At 40.3% G+C, this 18316-nt stretch overlaps 1 protein-coding gene across 3 annotated transcripts in view; it reads right to left on the bottom strand.

Annotated features, from left to right (window-relative positions):
• WIPF1 (WAS/WASL interacting protein family member 1) overlaps positions 1–18316 on the bottom strand; it is a 109944-nt gene that overhangs the window by 54175 nt on the left and 37453 nt on the right. The window contains exon 1 of one of the 3 annotated variants that reach the window (XM_033112158.1): positions 14522–14656. The exons of 1 other annotated variant lie outside the window; for it this stretch is intronic. The gene's annotated coding sequence lies outside the window, so the exon portion shown is untranslated. Of the gene's footprint in view, positions 1–14521; positions 14657–18316 lie in introns of those variants that run through there. One more of the 3 variants, XM_033112159.1, reaches the window with a different exon arrangement.

The following is an 18316-nucleotide window of genomic DNA, read 5'->3' as shown; positions in this document are numbered from 1 at the left end:
TCATCCTTCTTAGGATTCCAGGTCAGAGTGAGCCCAAGGGGATGGCACCAGAGTGAGCCCAAGGGGATGCACATGCTGGCTGGGAACAGCTCTGCGAGTAAAGTCTGTAGGTGGTGCTGCCGTGTCCTCCACAGACACTGGAGAGCAGTGGGCAGTTCTGGCAAGGTCTCTCGAAAGTATGAACCATGGCCTCTTCCTCTGTTGTACCATGGCTCACTGCCAGCAACTTGCTCACAGCACGGATCCCTACTGCCACCAAATAGGCATTATATGCCTGTGGCACTGGCAAGATGGCTTCCAGACACCAGGTGTCACAGCTTCTTATCTTTCCACCCCTTTAGCTCACAATACATTATTCTGCATTTGATACGCCTTTAATACATTTATTTATTTATATTATTAAAGTACAGTTGACATACAATATTATATTAGTTTTAGGTTTACCACATAGTGATTTGACATTTGTATTATCTTATGAAGTAATCACCTTTATAAGTCTAGTAACTATCTGTCAAGTTCTAAAGTTATTATATGATTGACTATATTCCCTATGATGTACATTATACATTCTAGTTATCTTATAACTAGAAGTTTGTACCTCAATCCTCTTCACCTTTTTCACCCTTTCCCCGACCCCATCCCCTCTGGCAACCATCAGTTAGTTCTCTGTATCTGTAAGTCTGTTCTGTTTTGTTTTGTTTGTTCGATTGTTTTGTTTTTTAGATTCCACATGTAAGGGAAATCTTATGGTATTTGTCTTTCTCTGTCTGACTTATTTAACTTTGCATAATACCCTCTAGGTCCATTTGTGTTGTCACAAATGGCAAGATTTCATCCATTTTTTATGGCTGAGTAATAAAAGTCATATATACATATATCTCACATATTCTTTATTTATTTATGGGTGGACACCTAGGTGGCTTCTATATCTTGGGTATTGTAAATAATACTGCTATGAAGATGGGGGCACATATGTGTTTTTGAGTTAGTGTTTTTGTTTTCATCAGACAAATGCCCAGAGTGAAATTGCTGGGTCATAAGGTAGTTCTATTTTTAATTTTTTGAGGAACCTCCATACTGTTTTCCATAGGGGCTGCAGCCAACAATGATCAAGGTTTCTCTTTTTTACATACCCTTGTTAGCACTCATTTGTTGTCTTTTTGATAATAGCCATTCTGACAGGTGTGAGTACATTTTAAATGCTTTTCCCCTATTATGACAATCGCATAACTCTATCGTGGAAAATGGTGAACACAAATAAGTTTAAAGAAGATAAATTACCTATAATCCGACTGAGTAGAAATATACATTGTTAACTTTTTGGAATACTTCCTTCTAGTCTGTTATCGGTATATATTAAGTATTACAATTTTAATAGTTTTTTCCTTTCTTAAAATGTGTATACATTTTTTGGGCACCCTCTGTATATATAAAATTAGGGTTGTAACATATGTAGTTTTGAATCCAGCTTTTATTATTCTTTCATGCCCCTGTTCTTTGAAAACATAATTTTTAATGACTGCATGATAGTCTACACCGAAATTTACTTAACTTTCTCCTATTGCTGGTCATTTAGTTATCTGTCTTTGCTTTTATAAATGTCCTAATGTCAATATCCTATACACAATTCTTGTGCTCAGCTAGGATTATGCTATAGAATGAATTATAGAAACAGAAGTAGTGGGTCAAAGAGTTTGAATAATTGATACACAGCGCAAATGGGACTTGGGAAAGCTTATACTCCCTCTGGCATCATAAAAGAATGCCCCATTCACCATACTTTTGCCAAAACTGAATATTACAATTTTAGAAAATCTTTATCTTAAGTTGGTTTCTTCAATGGGTCAGAACAGTGCATATATTTCAACTCATGCCCTTAAGTAACATTTCATACATAAAGGCCACTTACAAACAAAAGTGAAATGAGTCTACAGTCGGCAGTCCCCAACTTGAAGACTTAAAATACTTTAGAATTTTAGAAATGGAAATTATTTTAGAGATCATTGAGCAAATTGTTTCGGTTTATAAATAAGTCACAAAGCTCAGAGAGGTTAAGTGACCTGCGTAATGTATTTGAGTTAGAACTAGAATCTTGTCTTGCCCTATGAGTCATCTTTTTAGAACAGGTCGACAACCTAATGGAAGCAACAAACCATTGTCATCAGAGTGAAAGTATAAAGGAAAAAAATAGCCGAAGACTATATTTGAAAATGAAACCATTATTGCTCTAAAATCAACTTTATCTTCATGACACCAAGTCAGAATAAATTGTTTTACAAACAAAAGCAAAAGCAAAAACTTAAATCTATTAAGATCCCGGCTTAAATCTACAACAATCTTTTTCTTGGAACTATTAAAATATTCAGCATTGATCTATTATGCTCTCATCCAGCCAACACTTACTAAGAATATACTGTGGCCAGGCACTGTGCTAGGTGCCCGGGTAGCATGGAGAAGGGTATCAAGGTAAAAGACAAGGGATTCATTCTTGAAGGAGATGGGTAGGAAGCAAATAATCATAAAGCATGTGACTGGTGCACAAGGTGCTGTGGGACTGGCAGAGCAATGGATATGGAAGGCTTCACAGAGGAGCTGACACATGAACTGGGCCTGTGCTTGAAAGCAGTCTACTGGGCAGAGGAGGGAGAAGAGCATTCCAGGCAGTTAGAGAGCAAGACTGCTTATCAGATGTGGCTGAAACATGGCAGCCTGGGGAGATGAGCTCTGGCAAGAGATGAGGCTGAAAAGGTATTCTAGGGTCAGGTAGTGTTGAGGAATTTGGATTTTAGCCTGGAGGTTTTGGGGCCCCATGAAAGATGCTTAAGCTGTGGTGCTACGGTCCAATTCGTGCTTTATCAAACTCACTCTGATGGCACCATGGGAAAGGACTGAAGACTGAAGGCAGGAGATTTATCTGCATCAGTTCAGCCCATAGGCTTTGAAGGTCTAAATTAAGGAAGAGGCAAAGGAATATAAAAGAGGAGATGGATTCGAGCAAAATTTAATAGGAAGAATAAGAATAGAGATTGATTAGATGTGGATGCCATTAATGAGATGGGGGAGGAAGGAGGATGTCCAGGTTTTGGCAAGAAGGGATTTGCACACATTGAGCTTGCCCACCGGAGCTTGAAATCTGGCGAGGTATCAGGTATATCCAGAAAGCAAATGGAAATACAAATCTGGATATCAAGCAGAGTCTATGACTTCTGCGGGTGATGATGTCACAAGTGCTGTTAATACAACTGCAGTGTGTTGGCGACATTCATAATTGAAGGAAATGCAAGTGTTCAGTTAGATGTTAGTGAAAATAAAGATGTGATATTTTCCCCGTCCAGTTCACAGACTTCGGGTCAAAAATCCCTGTGTGAAAGGACTCAGCATATCTCAGACCATCTAAAAATCAGTGCACTGCTTTGTGGATGGGCACAAGAACTCCTCACATAGCCCTAGAATCTACCATGTGTGGGCATTTAGTGTGTCTGTGAAAGATTCCATTTTTTAAAACCACGTGGTACTTGCTCATCCAGCTGAGACATAAATCGACTTTGAAAACTGTTCCCACAGCTGCCAAAGGCAAGTGTTTGGCACTAATACATCAGGATTAGTGAGGCTTGGCTTATAATAAACCTTTCACCTCCTCTGGGCAGGTGGTCACCAACTGATCTACGGGAGCAAACAAGCCACGTTGTGCAGTAATAACCATTTTTCCAATGACAGGGAGGGCGGGAGTAGAAAGCAAGTAGAGAGGAGATCTTCAAGTTCAACCTGCTTGAACTTGGGGCCCTCGGAAAACATAAATCAGCACTATGGGTCCTGGGCCCTGCTTGACCTCTGCTTGGTACCAGTCATAACCTCGGGAGTTAGTTTCCTTCTAGACAGTGAAGAATAGCCTGGGATACTATCGACAGACCCCTATCAGAAAACCAGTGAACTTGTAACATAATTATAGTTTTACATTTTGCCCTCCTGGATCCCAATTGAAGCTTCTCATCACCTGCTCCCAGAAATGCCTCCCGGGTTCCGTTTTAATGGGGGTGGGACAGGGCTATGTTCAAAATATTTAACAACCAGAAGGCACAGGCAGTAACTGATCAGAACGACATCTAATTCTGGAGCAGGTCCTGGGACACCCCATGCTGTGCCAGGCACTGATCCTTAGTTGTTGAACTATGAGAGAGGTCTTAGGGGTCCTGGGGTGCACTTGGGTGACCGAGGTTGGTGATTATTCAACAAATGGTTTTGAAGCATCTCAATATTTTACTAACCAACATGGTTGTACCCATGCAAACAGATTGACTATCAACTGCTGACATGGGGGCTGCTTCTCCCAAGCGTCCCCGTGGAGGATTACTGCTGTGCGAGCTGACTCTGTCACTCTTCAGCACTGCCAGCTTGTACTGTGGGGACAGAGCCCAGCCCTCCTTTCTGAGCTTGAGCTGAGGGCAGTGCCTCTAGGTCCTGGACCACTTCCAAGGCTCTCAGAACCGCCTGCTCCTCCCCGCCCAGGTCTCCTCAGGGCTGGCTGGCTGCAGTCTCCCGGCTCCCAGGCGCCTCCTAGGAGCAGCCTAAAACAGCTGCCGCCAGCTGGCATCAACAGGCTTCTATGTGAGAGAGGGTCGGGTGTTCCTTATGGGTTTGATGGAGGGGCATGGTTTCAGTCCATAGGTGTCATACCACCCAAGTAGCCCCACCACTGTACGGGGTAGAGGCCAAAAGAAACTTTTTATGTAGCCTCTCAATTCAAGGATTGGTTTAGCAACTACCTGAAATTTCTGACTGGAGCCCCATATTTCAGTCTTATCATAAAAGACTTATTCTTCATTGCTTCTTGGTCTACATTATTTTACTGACATGCTCTGGTTGGTTTTACTTTGCTCCAAGCTTCCGGGGAGTAGAGTAGGGTAGGCTTTGGATACAGACAGCTCTGGATCTGAATTCTGGCTCTGTGGACTGTGGTCCAGTCATTTCACCCCTCTGAGGTAATGTCCACCTCTGAAAACAGGGCTCATACAGTGCCTGCCCTGTAGACTGGTAGAGGGTCTCATGAGATAAAGACAAGTTTGATAGACGTTCTTAGAAACTGAGCATAAGATTGAGAATAAAAACTTTTAGTCTCTGTTTGGAGTAGAACTGCCACTGTTATTCCAGTGTACCAATTTAGGCATTTTAAAAGTAGATCCTTTTTGTTTACTTACGCTAACTAAAAAGTAGACAAAAAGTGAATTTAGAGGTCAAAAAGTAAGTTTCACACAGACTTAGATCCAACCCATAAGAACTCAGAGTTTTCCCTGTTGAATGAAGATAACATACCTCTTTTTCCCCAGGAAAATAGCCAGCATAGGTTAATTCGTTAAGAGTTATATAACTAGTTAATATCTGTTTCAATGACAATAAACGTGATTTCAATTATTAAGATAATATTTACATAAACATTAAAAGATGAAAACAACTACATAATATGTTCTTCAATTGCCTTGACATATATGCAAAGAGAAGCTTGATTTGTTTAGGTATTGAGCATTTGGAAAAAATAAACCTTGCTTTTGTCCACTTTGCTAAAAAATTTTTTTCTTAAAATAAGAATCATGGAATCACGGGGGCAAGGCCTAAAACAAAAATCTTTACCCTTCTACTCTTGCTTACCCAAGTGAACAAACACTCTCTCTCAGATTTCAGTCCCAGATATCAATCAGTGAATAAGTCTTTATGCAGGGTCCCATTTCATGCGTGTGTGTGCGTGTACGTGTGTGTGTGCACGTGTGTGTTTTAAATAGGAGTTTTGGAAGCTACAGGTGTATTCACGAATAACATTAAACCATTAAGACCATTAGGAAAGATAAATTACTTTTAGGATTCTAACTCCTATGTTTAGACACGTATATACAACTGCCTACTCAATATTTCCACTTGATGTCTGCATCTCACACTCAACATATCCCAAACATATCCCAAAGTAAACTCCACCCATCTTTCCCCTACGCCTACTTGCTCTACTTGCAGCCTTCCCCATCTCAGTTTGATGGCATTTCCATTCTTTCTTTTCTTAGGCCAAAATCCTTGGAGTCTTCCTTGACTCCCCTCTTCTGTTTATTATTGTTCAATCTGACAGTTAATTTTGTTGGTTCTACCTCCGAAACAACCAGACCCTCCCTACTCCTCACCACCTCCAGTGCTGCCACCTGGCCCAACGCACTGTCACCTCTCGCCAGAGTACGTACTGCAATAGCCTCGTTACTGGCCTCTCTCTTCTCTCGCTCTCCTACAGTTTATTCTCAAGACAACAGCCAGATGGATCCTTGAAAGCGTAAAGACAGGTCATTGTCTCTCCTCTGCTCGAAGTCCTCCCAAAGCTCCTTCTCAGTGAGCGGAAAGCCTAAGTCCTACAGAGACCTACGAGGCCCTCCAGCATCTCGCCTCCCACGTCACCTCACTTACTCTGCCCTACTCACACTCTCCTTGTTAGTCCTCGAATATGCCCAGCATGCTCCTGCCTCAAGGCCCCTGTGCTTTCCCTCAGCCATCTGCAAGGCCAATTCCCTCACCTCTTCCAAATCTTCGCTCAAATGACACCTTCTCCATGACGGTCACCCTAAGGACCCCATTTAAATCCACACACCCACTACTACGTTCCTGCTCTTCCTTACCCCGCTGTACTTCTTCCACAGTATTTACTACTTTCTAACCTTGTAGTGCACTACATACATAACATACTATTTTATTAGGTTTATTGTTGCTATCCAAGTCCTCCAATTAAAATGTAAGACCCACATGGAAGGCACTCAATAAATATTTCTGAATTAAGGGAAAATGCCAAACAACAACAATAAAAAACAAAAAACAAACCCGAAACAAAACAAAGCCCACAAACAGAAAACACCCAATGTTCAAAAAGAGACTTCTAATGTGCAATAATAGGAACTACATTTTGTATCTAATTTTCTTATTTTTATAATGTTTGTGGCATTTTGAAGAGGAATGCCAAAGAAGTAGGACTGACAGTGAGGAGAGGCTGCTGCCAGCCCAGGACGACCCTTAAGAGTGGCACGACTGGGAAGGGAAGAGCACCACACCTCAAGCACACGGGCTTCCTCATAGAGGTCCGAAAACTTCCCCTTTATCCGGGAGCCCGAGGGATCAGACGCGGAATGATTCACCCACATTGCAAATTCACAAGAGGCTGCTGGGTACACCAAAATTTACAAATGATGTCTTTTCTTTCTAGTCCCCATGTCCACTGTCCAGAATATACTCTTCTGAGAGGATGGTACCCAGGAAACTATTTAATGTTCAGCAGGTGGTTCAGGGATCTCAGAATCAGAGGTAAAGATGGGTAAGCCTCTTGAGGGCTACTTAATCTGGGCCATGGTGAGCCCTGATCTCCATCCACACTTCACCATGGACAACCCCTCTCAATCTATATTCATGCCCACAAGATTCAGGGCCTCTCGTCCTGACCAATCCAGGGCAACCATTGCGAATTTTCCCTTTCTGAGCTGTCCTCTTTGTTGCATGGGGCCATCACCATTCACTGCACACAGGTGGGATGGATTAGGTGTCTACCTATAAGATTACATTCATATTGCTGTGCTGTCTTCCAGGAATTAAGTAGAGGTCACTCAGCTGGAGTTTTGGGAGTTCATAAACTCCTCAGTTTTTTGCTTTACTCCATTAGGCGTGGGTTTAGCCTCTATAGATCCCTCAGGGGCACCTATATCTGGATTCCAAGTCCTTGAGACCCCTCAACATTGCAGCTGGTGACCTGTGCTAGAATCAGGAGCCTTAGTCTATACCCACTACTCTCACCAATTAGCTATATTGACCAAGACAAATCACCTAGCCTTCCTGGGCCTCAGTTTCCAAATCTAAAAATGAGGGTATTGAACCCTTGAAGGTCCCTTCTATTTCTAAAAATTCGGGATTCTATTTTTCACCTACCCTTTAAGTTTTAAATAATGACAACAGCATCTGAAAGCCTCTTTCCTAAACTTTTCCCAAGGCCAGATGTTCCTGGCACTGAAGTAGGAGAAAAAAAATAGTTTTTGAATAATCTAACATTTTTGTCTTTTAGAGCAAATTGTCCTCTGGCCTTTTCAATTCCCCTTTCCCTCCTGTTACCCTCCTTACGAATCTTTAAAAGAAGTTTTTAAAAAGTAAACTATCCACCTTTTCTAATTTATCAGGATCCATTTTACAACATTATTTTTTTCCAAATTATTTTTCTACATAAAATCTCTCAAACATTTTTATTCTGGTATTACTCATCAGCCTTGATTTGTCCCTGTTTTGCCAGGAAAATTATTACATGTTCTGGAGAAGAGGAACAAAAAGCTTAGAGACAGGGCTGGCAGAGGAAGTATGCTGTCCCTGCAGGTGAGTTCTGGTCCAAATTTTCATGAGGTGATGGGCACGAATGGCAGGACTGAGAGTTAAAAACAGAAAGAAGAGAAAACAGAGGGAAGGAGAGAAAGAGTGAAGGCACATGTTTGCTTTGAAAGAGATTTTAGGCGAAGCCCTGGTGGCAGTTCAAGAATGTTCATTTAGTTAAATGACTCTTGGAACTGAGACTTTTCCTAAGAAGTCGCACCGCAGTGAGAAGGGGGAATTGGAACACCAATTTCTTTTCTTTAACAGCTCTCTCTGTGCACCTTTCTGTGTAGCAAGCTGGTGAGGTATTGGGCAGCCCCTGTATTGGTCCCATATCCAGTTTTCAGGAGTCAGGATCATTCTACAGGTCCCTAAATTTAGCTTTTAAGGAAGACCAAATCTTTTTAGAGCTGTCCTGGAAATCAAAGATGCTCCAAATCACCATTTGATAAATCAGTGATTTACTGAAAGAATAGCAATCCACTAGCAAACCCTCCAAACGAGTCTATAGGTATAATATATACATAACCTCCTAGTCTGAAGTTAGTAGCATATTCTAAATAATGGTACTTTCCAAGATATCATCTATTGACTTTTAATGAAGGAGACATATTCCCTAAAAAGTTTTCCCCCATTAAAAGATATGTGTGTGTGTGTGTGTGTGTGCAAACATGTATCCTATTATTAAAAAACTCTGTTTTTCAGCAACACAGGACTATAAACCAATACAATGAGTGAACTCAAAATATGACATATAATTAAAATCCAGACACAAACAAAAGTAGAAAGGAAGCTTAATTCATACCAGAAAGAATCAAAACAGACATGCTGGTAAGTTGCTAGCTAGTTACACCATCTCAAAGCAGTAACTTTTAATTAGTATTAAGAAACTACAACGTTACACCTGAAACTATTTTTTTAAAAAAGAATATAGATGAGGAAGTGAACTATAATGTGAAGAAGTTTAATTTAAAAAAAAAAACTGAAAAAAAAAAAGACATTACATTAGTGGTATATGGATACGTCCTGGTGGAAGTGACACAGGATGTCACATAAGCTAGGACTAGGTGCCTCTTAAATTCGGTTTGTTGCACCATAACAGGGTTCTACTTTAAGGACTCATCTTTTCCTAGTTTATTCTTTTCAAGAAAAGCTTTCTCTGCCCTTTCATGAACAAACAAATGTAACTATTCTTGTCATTTTCTGATGCCATTTTTGTGTGTGTGCGGGGAAGACACGAAGAGGCTTTTTTTGGAAGCAACTTTCTAAGTGATTAAGAAATGGAGGGAGTGAAAATCCACATTGTAGTAGATGAAAATCAATGGCAGAGTGAAAATCAATCAGGCATAAGGCAATCCTTCCCCGGAAGTATCACTGAGTATCCATGAGCATTAATGATATTTATTTAAAAGATAGCACCTCCAGCAAAAGTAGAACCGCACAGCATTGTGTCAAACTTCCACCATGTCTTCCCCACCATTTCCTTCCAGAAAATCTGTCATCTAAACAAGTACCATGGCCACGCCACCAGAAGAGTCCCACTGTTCTTGCTCCTTTGCCTGGGACAACAGCCCAAGTTCTCTTTGGCTCTTTACTACCCAGAAGCAAAATACAACATTTTGTTTGAAAAATTCACAAAGGAAAATTAATAATCTTGTAATCTGAGTTATCTTCGTCTGTGGGTTTGGAGGGAGGGTGGTATAAGAAGACTTACTTGCTCGATGGTTCTTAGAAAGTATGCTTATTCCTGCACGGGGCCTGAATTTAGTCAAGTGAATCAAGGATAAGACTTTTTCCTTAAGTTTATGTAACCAAAAAAATACATATCGTGGAAGGAATAAAAAATATTATCCCAAGCTATCTCTTCTGTTCCCTTCCTTTTCCTTCCCTTTACTTTTGTAAGCTCTTGAAAATTGAACTGCTTATAAGCTGAAAATGACTGAGATTTTGTGTAGCCTTTCAGAGTCAAGATAAAAATCACATTATTGGGGAAAAAAATCATATTATTGAAACTCACGCTCTTTGCCAAGGGTGTAGACCACAGGAGGCAACAGGTTCATAGCAGATGATGTGGACATTAGAACTTACACATACGATACTTTAAAAATCTATGGTTCCCTAATATCTAGAATATACCGTGTTTTCCCGAAAATAAGACCCAGCCGGACCATCAGCTCTAATGAGTCTTTTGAATCTCTAATATAAGACCCAGTATTACATTATATTATATTATTATATTATATTATATTATTATATATAATAATATATATTAATATATAATAATATATAATATATAATATATTATATATATAATAAATTTTATATATATAATAATATATAATAATATAATATAATATATTATATTATAGTATTACAGTATTACAGAGTCTTTTGAGTCTCTAATATAAGACCCAGTATTACATTATATTATATTACATTATATTATATTATACCCAGTATTATATATTATATTATATATTATATTATACCCAGTATTATATTATATTATATTGTATTATATTATATAAGACCAGGTCTTATGTTATATTAAAATAAGACCGGGTCTTATATTAATTTTTGCTCCAAAAGATGCATTAGAGCTGATGGTCTGGCTAGGTCTTATTTTCAGGGTATAAAGAACTCCAACAACTCAACAACAAAAAACCAAATAACCTCATTAAGACTTGAACAGATATTTCTCCAAAGAAGGTATACAGATGGCCAACAAGCATATAAAAAAGATGCTCAACATCACTATTTATCAGGGAAAATGCAAATCAAAACTATGAGACGTCATCTTATACCCATCAGGATGGCTGCTATGAAAAAAACAACAATAATAAAATAACAAGTATTGGTTGGGGTGTGGAGAACCTGGGACCCTTCGGCACTGTTGGTGGGGACGTAAAATGGTACAGCTGCTATGGAAAACAGTATGGCAGTTCCTCAAAAAATTAAAAATAGAATCACTATATGATCCAATAATATCACCTTTGGGTATATATACAAAGGAATTAAAAGTAGGGCCTCAGAGAGGTATTTGTACACCCATGTTCACAGCAGCCTTATTCACAATATCTAAAAGTGGAAATAACTCAAATGTCGTCCACAGATAAATGGATAAAGAAAATGTGATATACACATACAATGGAATATCACCCAACCTTAGAAAGGACAGAAATCCTGACGCATGCTACAAACATGAATGAACCTTGAGGACAGGATGCTAAGTGAAATAAAGCAGTCACTAGAAGACAAATACTGTGTAATTCCACTAATATGAGGTACTTAGTCAAACTCTTATAAAGAGAAAGTAGAATGAGGTTGCCCGGTGCTGGGTGAGGGGGAAATGGGGATTGTAGTTTAATAGCTAGAGGGCTTCCATTTTGCAAGATGGAAAAGTTCTGGAGATCGGCTGTACAACAATGTTAATGTATGTAATACTATTGAACTACATACACACTTAAGATGGTAAATTTTGTCATAAGCATTTTATCACAATTGAAAAAAACAACCATGGCTCCCCATATTTCCCAGGATGATGGTGAGGATAAGAATAACACCTGACACTTGACCAGGAACTTCTTTCTTAGAAGCTCAGAGAGCTGGGCCTCCAGACTTGCTGATGCCAACTCAAAAAGATGACCAAGGATGAATTCAATGGTCAAGGCTGCACTCATCAGAGTTTTATTTTTTATTTTCTTTTTCCCTACTAGCATGCATGTTTTGTATATCTCACCATTTCATCCCTGTGAAACCCAGGCCACATAAACATCGGTGGATGCCGCCTTTGAAGGGTTACTCTGTGTTTTCTGGGGTTGGGGGGAGGAGAGGCTTGCCTATATGTCACGGTCCAGGAGAAGAGGGATTTGCAAAGTCAGCTCCCTTCCTCTTCTTATCTAGAAAATTCAGTAACATGCCCATGCAGTCCCTCCCCATAAAATTCACCATTTTCTCTCCAGATGAAAGGTGACCATTGATTTCTTTCTACTTTTGACCTCCAAACTGAACTCAGTGTTCAACTTGAAGTAATTCCTGTCGAAAAATTACATGCTAGATTAATATTCCAGGTGCTTTCCACCATCCAACATGATCTACCACCTTCGCCCATTCCATGTCTTCCTCTTCTTTTTTTTTCTTTTCAGAATCACTTCCAGGATTGGGGATCAGAGGCCTTGCATAACAACGACACTTTGTAAACATATAAACTTCCCCATATCAAACACAAAGGGACACAGGGAAAGTGGAAAGCTGGAGAAGATGAGAAATGGCAGGGACAGCACACACACCCCCAGAAGAAATACATACAGCTTTTGGAAACACGCATTTACAAAAAAGAGGTCAGGCCCATCTGGAAAGTATTTAACAAAATAGAAAGCCCTTTTCTACTATGAGCAGATTAGCAAAATACAAAAATCCTTGAACAACAAAGCTCTATGACCAATGAAAAAAGCAAACCAAAACCTAAAAAGGAGCTCCTTCTAGGGATGACTGGCCACCCCTGAATTGTAAGCCTCTTCCTGGTGCTCGGGAGCATTCCTGGTGCCATGCGCGATAGGCCTGTCCTCTGCAGTTCCCCCGTGTGTCTCCTCCAGGCATTTATTTGTGCAGAAGTCTCCAAACAGCAGTAAAGTCCAAGCTCCTTGCCACCCCTACCCCCATGGGAGTGTGGGCTGCCTCTGTCAGAGCCTGTACAGAGTCTCTGAAACCACTTGGGCCGAGATCCCCAACTTAGAATCCTCTCTTATTCTGTCAGCTTCCTCTCCATTTTCTTGCACAACATGGTAGTAAAAAATGACTGAAAAAATGTGGAGCTCTGAAGATAAAATCAACAATGATTTTTTTTCTCGTTCATCACTGTCCTGGTTATTTTGTATGATTGGGCTATAAACAACACGTGAGTCCACTCACCCTCACCCCTCTGTCATTTTGTTTTTCAGTACAGAGACTATGGAACACTCTGGGCTGGAATGAAGAGATGAAACAAAAACCTCCCGATTCTGGTCTCTTCTCTTCATTACTCTCCCTGCCTCTATGAACACATTCACAAAGTCACAGAAGAAATCTAGTTTGTTTTTTAAAATGTCCAGAAAAGAGCTCAGCAACCTCTCTGGTTAACCTGTTCTAACGTTTAGTCCCAGTCCAAGAATATAGTAACTTCCCTCTTTTAACTCAGATTTGAGGCGTTTTCCTTCTTCATATAGGCCTGAAAGGAGCAGGTCCTTGTGCAAGAGCCTTTTATTGACTTGAAGTTCTTTATTAAACTGTCCCTCATTGGCTCCAGCATGAATGATCTTGGGCCCTTTAGCTGTTTCTGGGCTCTGCTTTCCAAACCTTTGACCATGTCTCTGCCTCTTCTCTAGACTCTTCAAATCTTCCTTTAGAGGAAGCACAGGCAAAGTAAGACTCGATGCTCTAGTCAGTCAGACCTCATGGCTTCTTCAGGCCCTGCACAGCTACGGCCCCAGGTGGAGTTCCTCCTTAAACTCGGGTGCAAGCAGGGGACTGGCTCATCTCACATTCAAGCTGCCCCCTCGCCCTTCATCTCTACCCCCATTTTATGTTGGTAAAAGACGGAAAGAAAAAAAGGAAGGAAGAGGGTGGGAAAATAGAAAAGGGAACTTAAGAATAAGAATTTATAAAGATATGAGAAATTATTTTAACACGAAATACGAGTCAAAATATTCATTTTACCATATGAAAAGTACATGGAAACGACAATCCCCTGCATACAGCCTTGCAGTATGTTTTTCCACATAATATTCCTGTATTTTCTGCTGCCCTTTGAACACCCCGCGTCTGCCTGCAAACACAAGCTGATTTGTCCTGGCTCAGATTTATGCTAATAGGTGAACTTGAGGAGAGGCTCAGTTGAATTCCACGAAAGAAGTCATTTAACGCACCTCTGAAGGTTTGTTTTTTAAAGGCATAAAAGCTCTAAACAGGGAAGCAAGAGATTCTAATTTCATTTTCACAATAATGGCTGGATGTTTGTTCCTCTAACAGCGTGTGGTTACCAGTTATGCACTGGCTCTTACATTCAAAGCCAGAGCGATTTCCTCACATTACAAAAATAAAGACAGTTTAAGAAGGAGAACCAGTTAGATATTTTAGAGTGGCTATGGAAGATTTTTCTGGGGGAGAAAAAAGCACTAACCTGTGTTGTTTTAATCCGCTGAAAACGACCACGTTCTCAAGTTCCCCTGCTATCTTCTAGCCAGTTTCCTGTTCAGTGTTGCATGTGACATTATACTTCCTCACTGCACCTTCTTTGACTCGCCTCTCAGCGGTCAGAGGCATGTGATAAGATCGTCTCTTGCTTCACACTGGGGTACCTTGTGTCTAAAGAAATGGTTGTCTCCCCAAAGGGTGGTTTTAGGCGTCCCCCTAGCGCACAGGTACAGAGAAGGGTAAGCCTGGGAGAGACGGAGGGGAATGTCTGAACTCCTGGTACTTCTGACTCCACAACGAAGGAAAGAGGAAAGGGAGAAACAGAGACTCTTGAACCCCAGATTGTCCCTTCTCAGGCTGCTGCTGAGAAGGGGCGGCCGCTCTCTGTGGAACTGGGTGCTCTCCTGCGGTCAGGACAGGCCCCCAGTGCTGCCGCCTTCGGGACGCTGAGGAAGGGCGGCCACGGTGCTGTACCCAGGATGTGCCCAGCTTGGTCTCTGGAGGGCGCTACCGATCTTATCACATGCCTCTAACCGCTGAGAGAGGTTACCCAGGGCTCAGCTCACATTTCTGGATCCTGCAGTGACAAGGGCCACTCACCCTAAATTTCCTGGGATGGTCTCAAGTTTACATCCAGCCTATTTCATCCTGCTGTCAGACGGTGTGCCCTAATTCTTGGTTCAGCAAGCAAAGTGCCAGTACTCTCTGCCTCCCAGGGCTAAATAACTGGCAGATATTTCCCCCCTGCTGGTCTTCAAACTATGCCAGCCTTTTGGTTTCCCCTCAAAGGGCTGGCACTGACATCTTCTGTGGGATGGTAGTGTGAGCCCTGGCCATGTGGCCATGGTGTGTGTGTGTGTGTGTGTGTGTGTGTGTGTGTGGTGGTGGTGGTGGCTGATGCTGGCCTGGGAAGAGCACCAGGAGAGAGCCCAGATGTGTCCCTAACAGGGGGCAGAAAGAGAAGAGCTGAGGCAGGACCACGCAAGAAACCCAGGGGTGCCATTTTTTCTTGTTCCTGTGATCGGTGCTTTCCTCTTTCCTTGTATAATTCCTTTAGCTTTGGAGGTCCAAACATACTGGAATTGGTGGATGTAGGAAGTAGTGTGTGGGAGTAAAACGATGCCCTGGACCGAGGAAAATATTCTGCAATTTGTACAATTTGACTCAGTGCAGAAACCCCAAGTTGTTTCTATTTGGCTACCCTGGCATAATTTTTTAAAATGCATTTAAAGGAATTGTTTGTTTTTTTTAGAAAGGTAACTGTAGACAAGCTCCCTGTTCCAAGTCTTGAAAATATCACCCTATAATTCCCAAGTGAAGTTTTCCATGTGAGAATACCAAGTAAGGAAATGAGTCCTGAGAGTCAGAACTTTGGACAACAGTAAAACCCTGAAGTCTCACCACATGATTGCATTTCTGGCTTTGAAAACACGTATAACTATTTTACCATTCTGATAGTTGATGGCTGGTTTTATGATTGAACTGTACAGTTAGACTAGCCAGTTGAGTCAACATGGATATAAGCATGGCCTTAGCTTTAAAATACAAGTAATGGTAAAACTTTGCCGTCTTGAAAAAACAAAATGCTATATAGATGATAGATAATAATAACTCTCCATTTGAATGTATTTCGAAGTGTCACATTCTGGGTTAAGCTGCCAGTTCCATTTTCCATTTAAGCAGTTACATATGTTCTACTTAAGCCATGCTGTGTGGAATTTTTAAAGGTCTTAAAATGCTTTATAATTTTCCTTTGAAATCCCTAACCTGGCCTCCTGTCCATAAATTCTTTTCTGTTTAGGCATTTAAAAAATTTTAATAGACTTTATTTTTTAGAACAGCTGTAGATTTATAGAAAAATCAAGAAGATAGTGCAGCGTTCCCACCCTTTATGCACCCAGTCTCCCCATTATTAAAATTTTACATTTAGAATGACATATAAGTAACATTTAATAAACCAATATTGATATATTACTATGAACTAAACCGCATAGTTTATTTAGATTTCCTTAGTTTTCCTCTCCTGTCCTTTTTCTGTCCTAGGATCCCACGCAGGACATCATATTACATTTAGTCATCATGTCTTGTTAGACTCCTCGATTGAGACACTTCCTTGGTTTTGATCACCCTGACAGTTTTTAGGCATTTTGTAAAATTGGGATTTGTCTGATGTTTTTTTCATGATTAAGACTGGAGTTATGGGTTATTTGGAGTAAGACCACAGAGGTAAAGTGCCATTTTGAGCATATCAAGCAAATATATACTGCCAATGCAATTTAATACAGTTGATGATGTCAGCTTTGATCACTAGAGGTGTTTGTCAGGTTTCTCCACTGTAAAGTTGTCCACCCCCTTTCCATATTGTATACTTTGGAAGGAAAACCTTGAGGGTGGAGTATCTATATAAATTATTTGGAATTCTTCTGCATGGAAGATTTGTCTCTTTTGCCCATTTATTAATTTATTCAATCTTTTATTTACATCAGTATAACTTCAAAGATATTTATTTATACTTTGGGTTATAATTCAACCCTACTTTATTTTGTGACTCAAACTGTTCCACCTTTGGCCACTGGGAGCTCTTTCAGTTTGGTTCCTGTGCTTCTTTGACCTACTTCTATCAGTTTTGTTTTTTGGTTTTGAGCGCTTCCTTTTTTCTGGCACTACAAGATGTTCCAGACTCATACATGATACATAACTGTCCATGATTTTTATGTCCTACAAGGGAATAAAAGAAAACCAATCTATGGGCCTGAGATAATTTTTCTTTGCCTTCAATTTTCATTAGTTCTGCCACATGTATTAATACAAAAAAAATTTTATTTTTACTGCTTTCATAAAATTAGTCCTACCTAGCCTCTACCAGCAAGAAAATACCAAAACACCAATTGAGTGAAATTCTGAAATTCCTTAATTCCAAGATGCATGTTTTTGTTGGTAGTGTTTTTTCCCCCTTCATATTTTCATATTTTAATATTCCTGGAATCAAAAGGTACATTTAATATCCTACCTTTCTACCCACCCCCTTACCTGTCATTAATGTGACGGTACATCTTAGGAACGGAGGAAGTAGAACAGTCAATTAGCTCTTGTTTGGACCATAGACATAATTGAATTACTTTCACTGATTTTTTCCCCCTACTGAACACATATTTTGATTAAAGTGGTTTGATGTGTAGCATCTACAGACATTAAAACACCCATGAGTCTTATGTATTCCCAGACAGTCTAACTTTACCTCAAACCACAAATTCTTATCAAGTCCTAAATATAAAGGAGGGTAGTGTTAAATTATTTTCAATTTTTTTCCCTGGGTTTACTATCTGACTCCTTTTATGTTTAGTTTTTCAAGATCTCATAAATCTGGCATCATGGCCAAGGAGACTAATGCTGACACTGAAGGGTTGTGAGAATGATGTTTCACTCCTGTTGATGAGGAATAGAAGTGTTTACAGACCAGGAAGGACTCCTTGATGCTGCCTTTCCTACAGTGGAGCCAACTGACTGCAGATTGGCAGAACTGGTTATTTTTTTCTTTGTGGCCAGCACCTTCCTTCCAGCTCAAGAACCACTGCTATGAATACTTGGGGAGAATCATGTTTTACTGAGTTTCTCTTAATGGACAGAGACTTGTTCAACCAATCACCACAGGCATATTTCACAAATGGTCATAGACATAATATCCAATCTTTTTATCCAGGTAGGCAGAACTTCGCTACTCTAAACACTATTTTTTGTCCCACTCCTGTGTAAAATGTACTTAGATACTGACAGCGCCCTA

The sequence above is a fragment of the Rhinolophus ferrumequinum genome, chromosome 8 (assembly GCF_004115265.2).
Source record: "Rhinolophus ferrumequinum isolate MPI-CBG mRhiFer1 chromosome 8, mRhiFer1_v1.p, whole genome shotgun sequence".
Classification (NCBI taxonomy): Eukaryota; Metazoa; Chordata; class Mammalia; order Chiroptera; family Rhinolophidae; genus Rhinolophus; species Rhinolophus ferrumequinum.
This window is presented reverse-complemented; position numbering and strand designations above follow the sequence as displayed.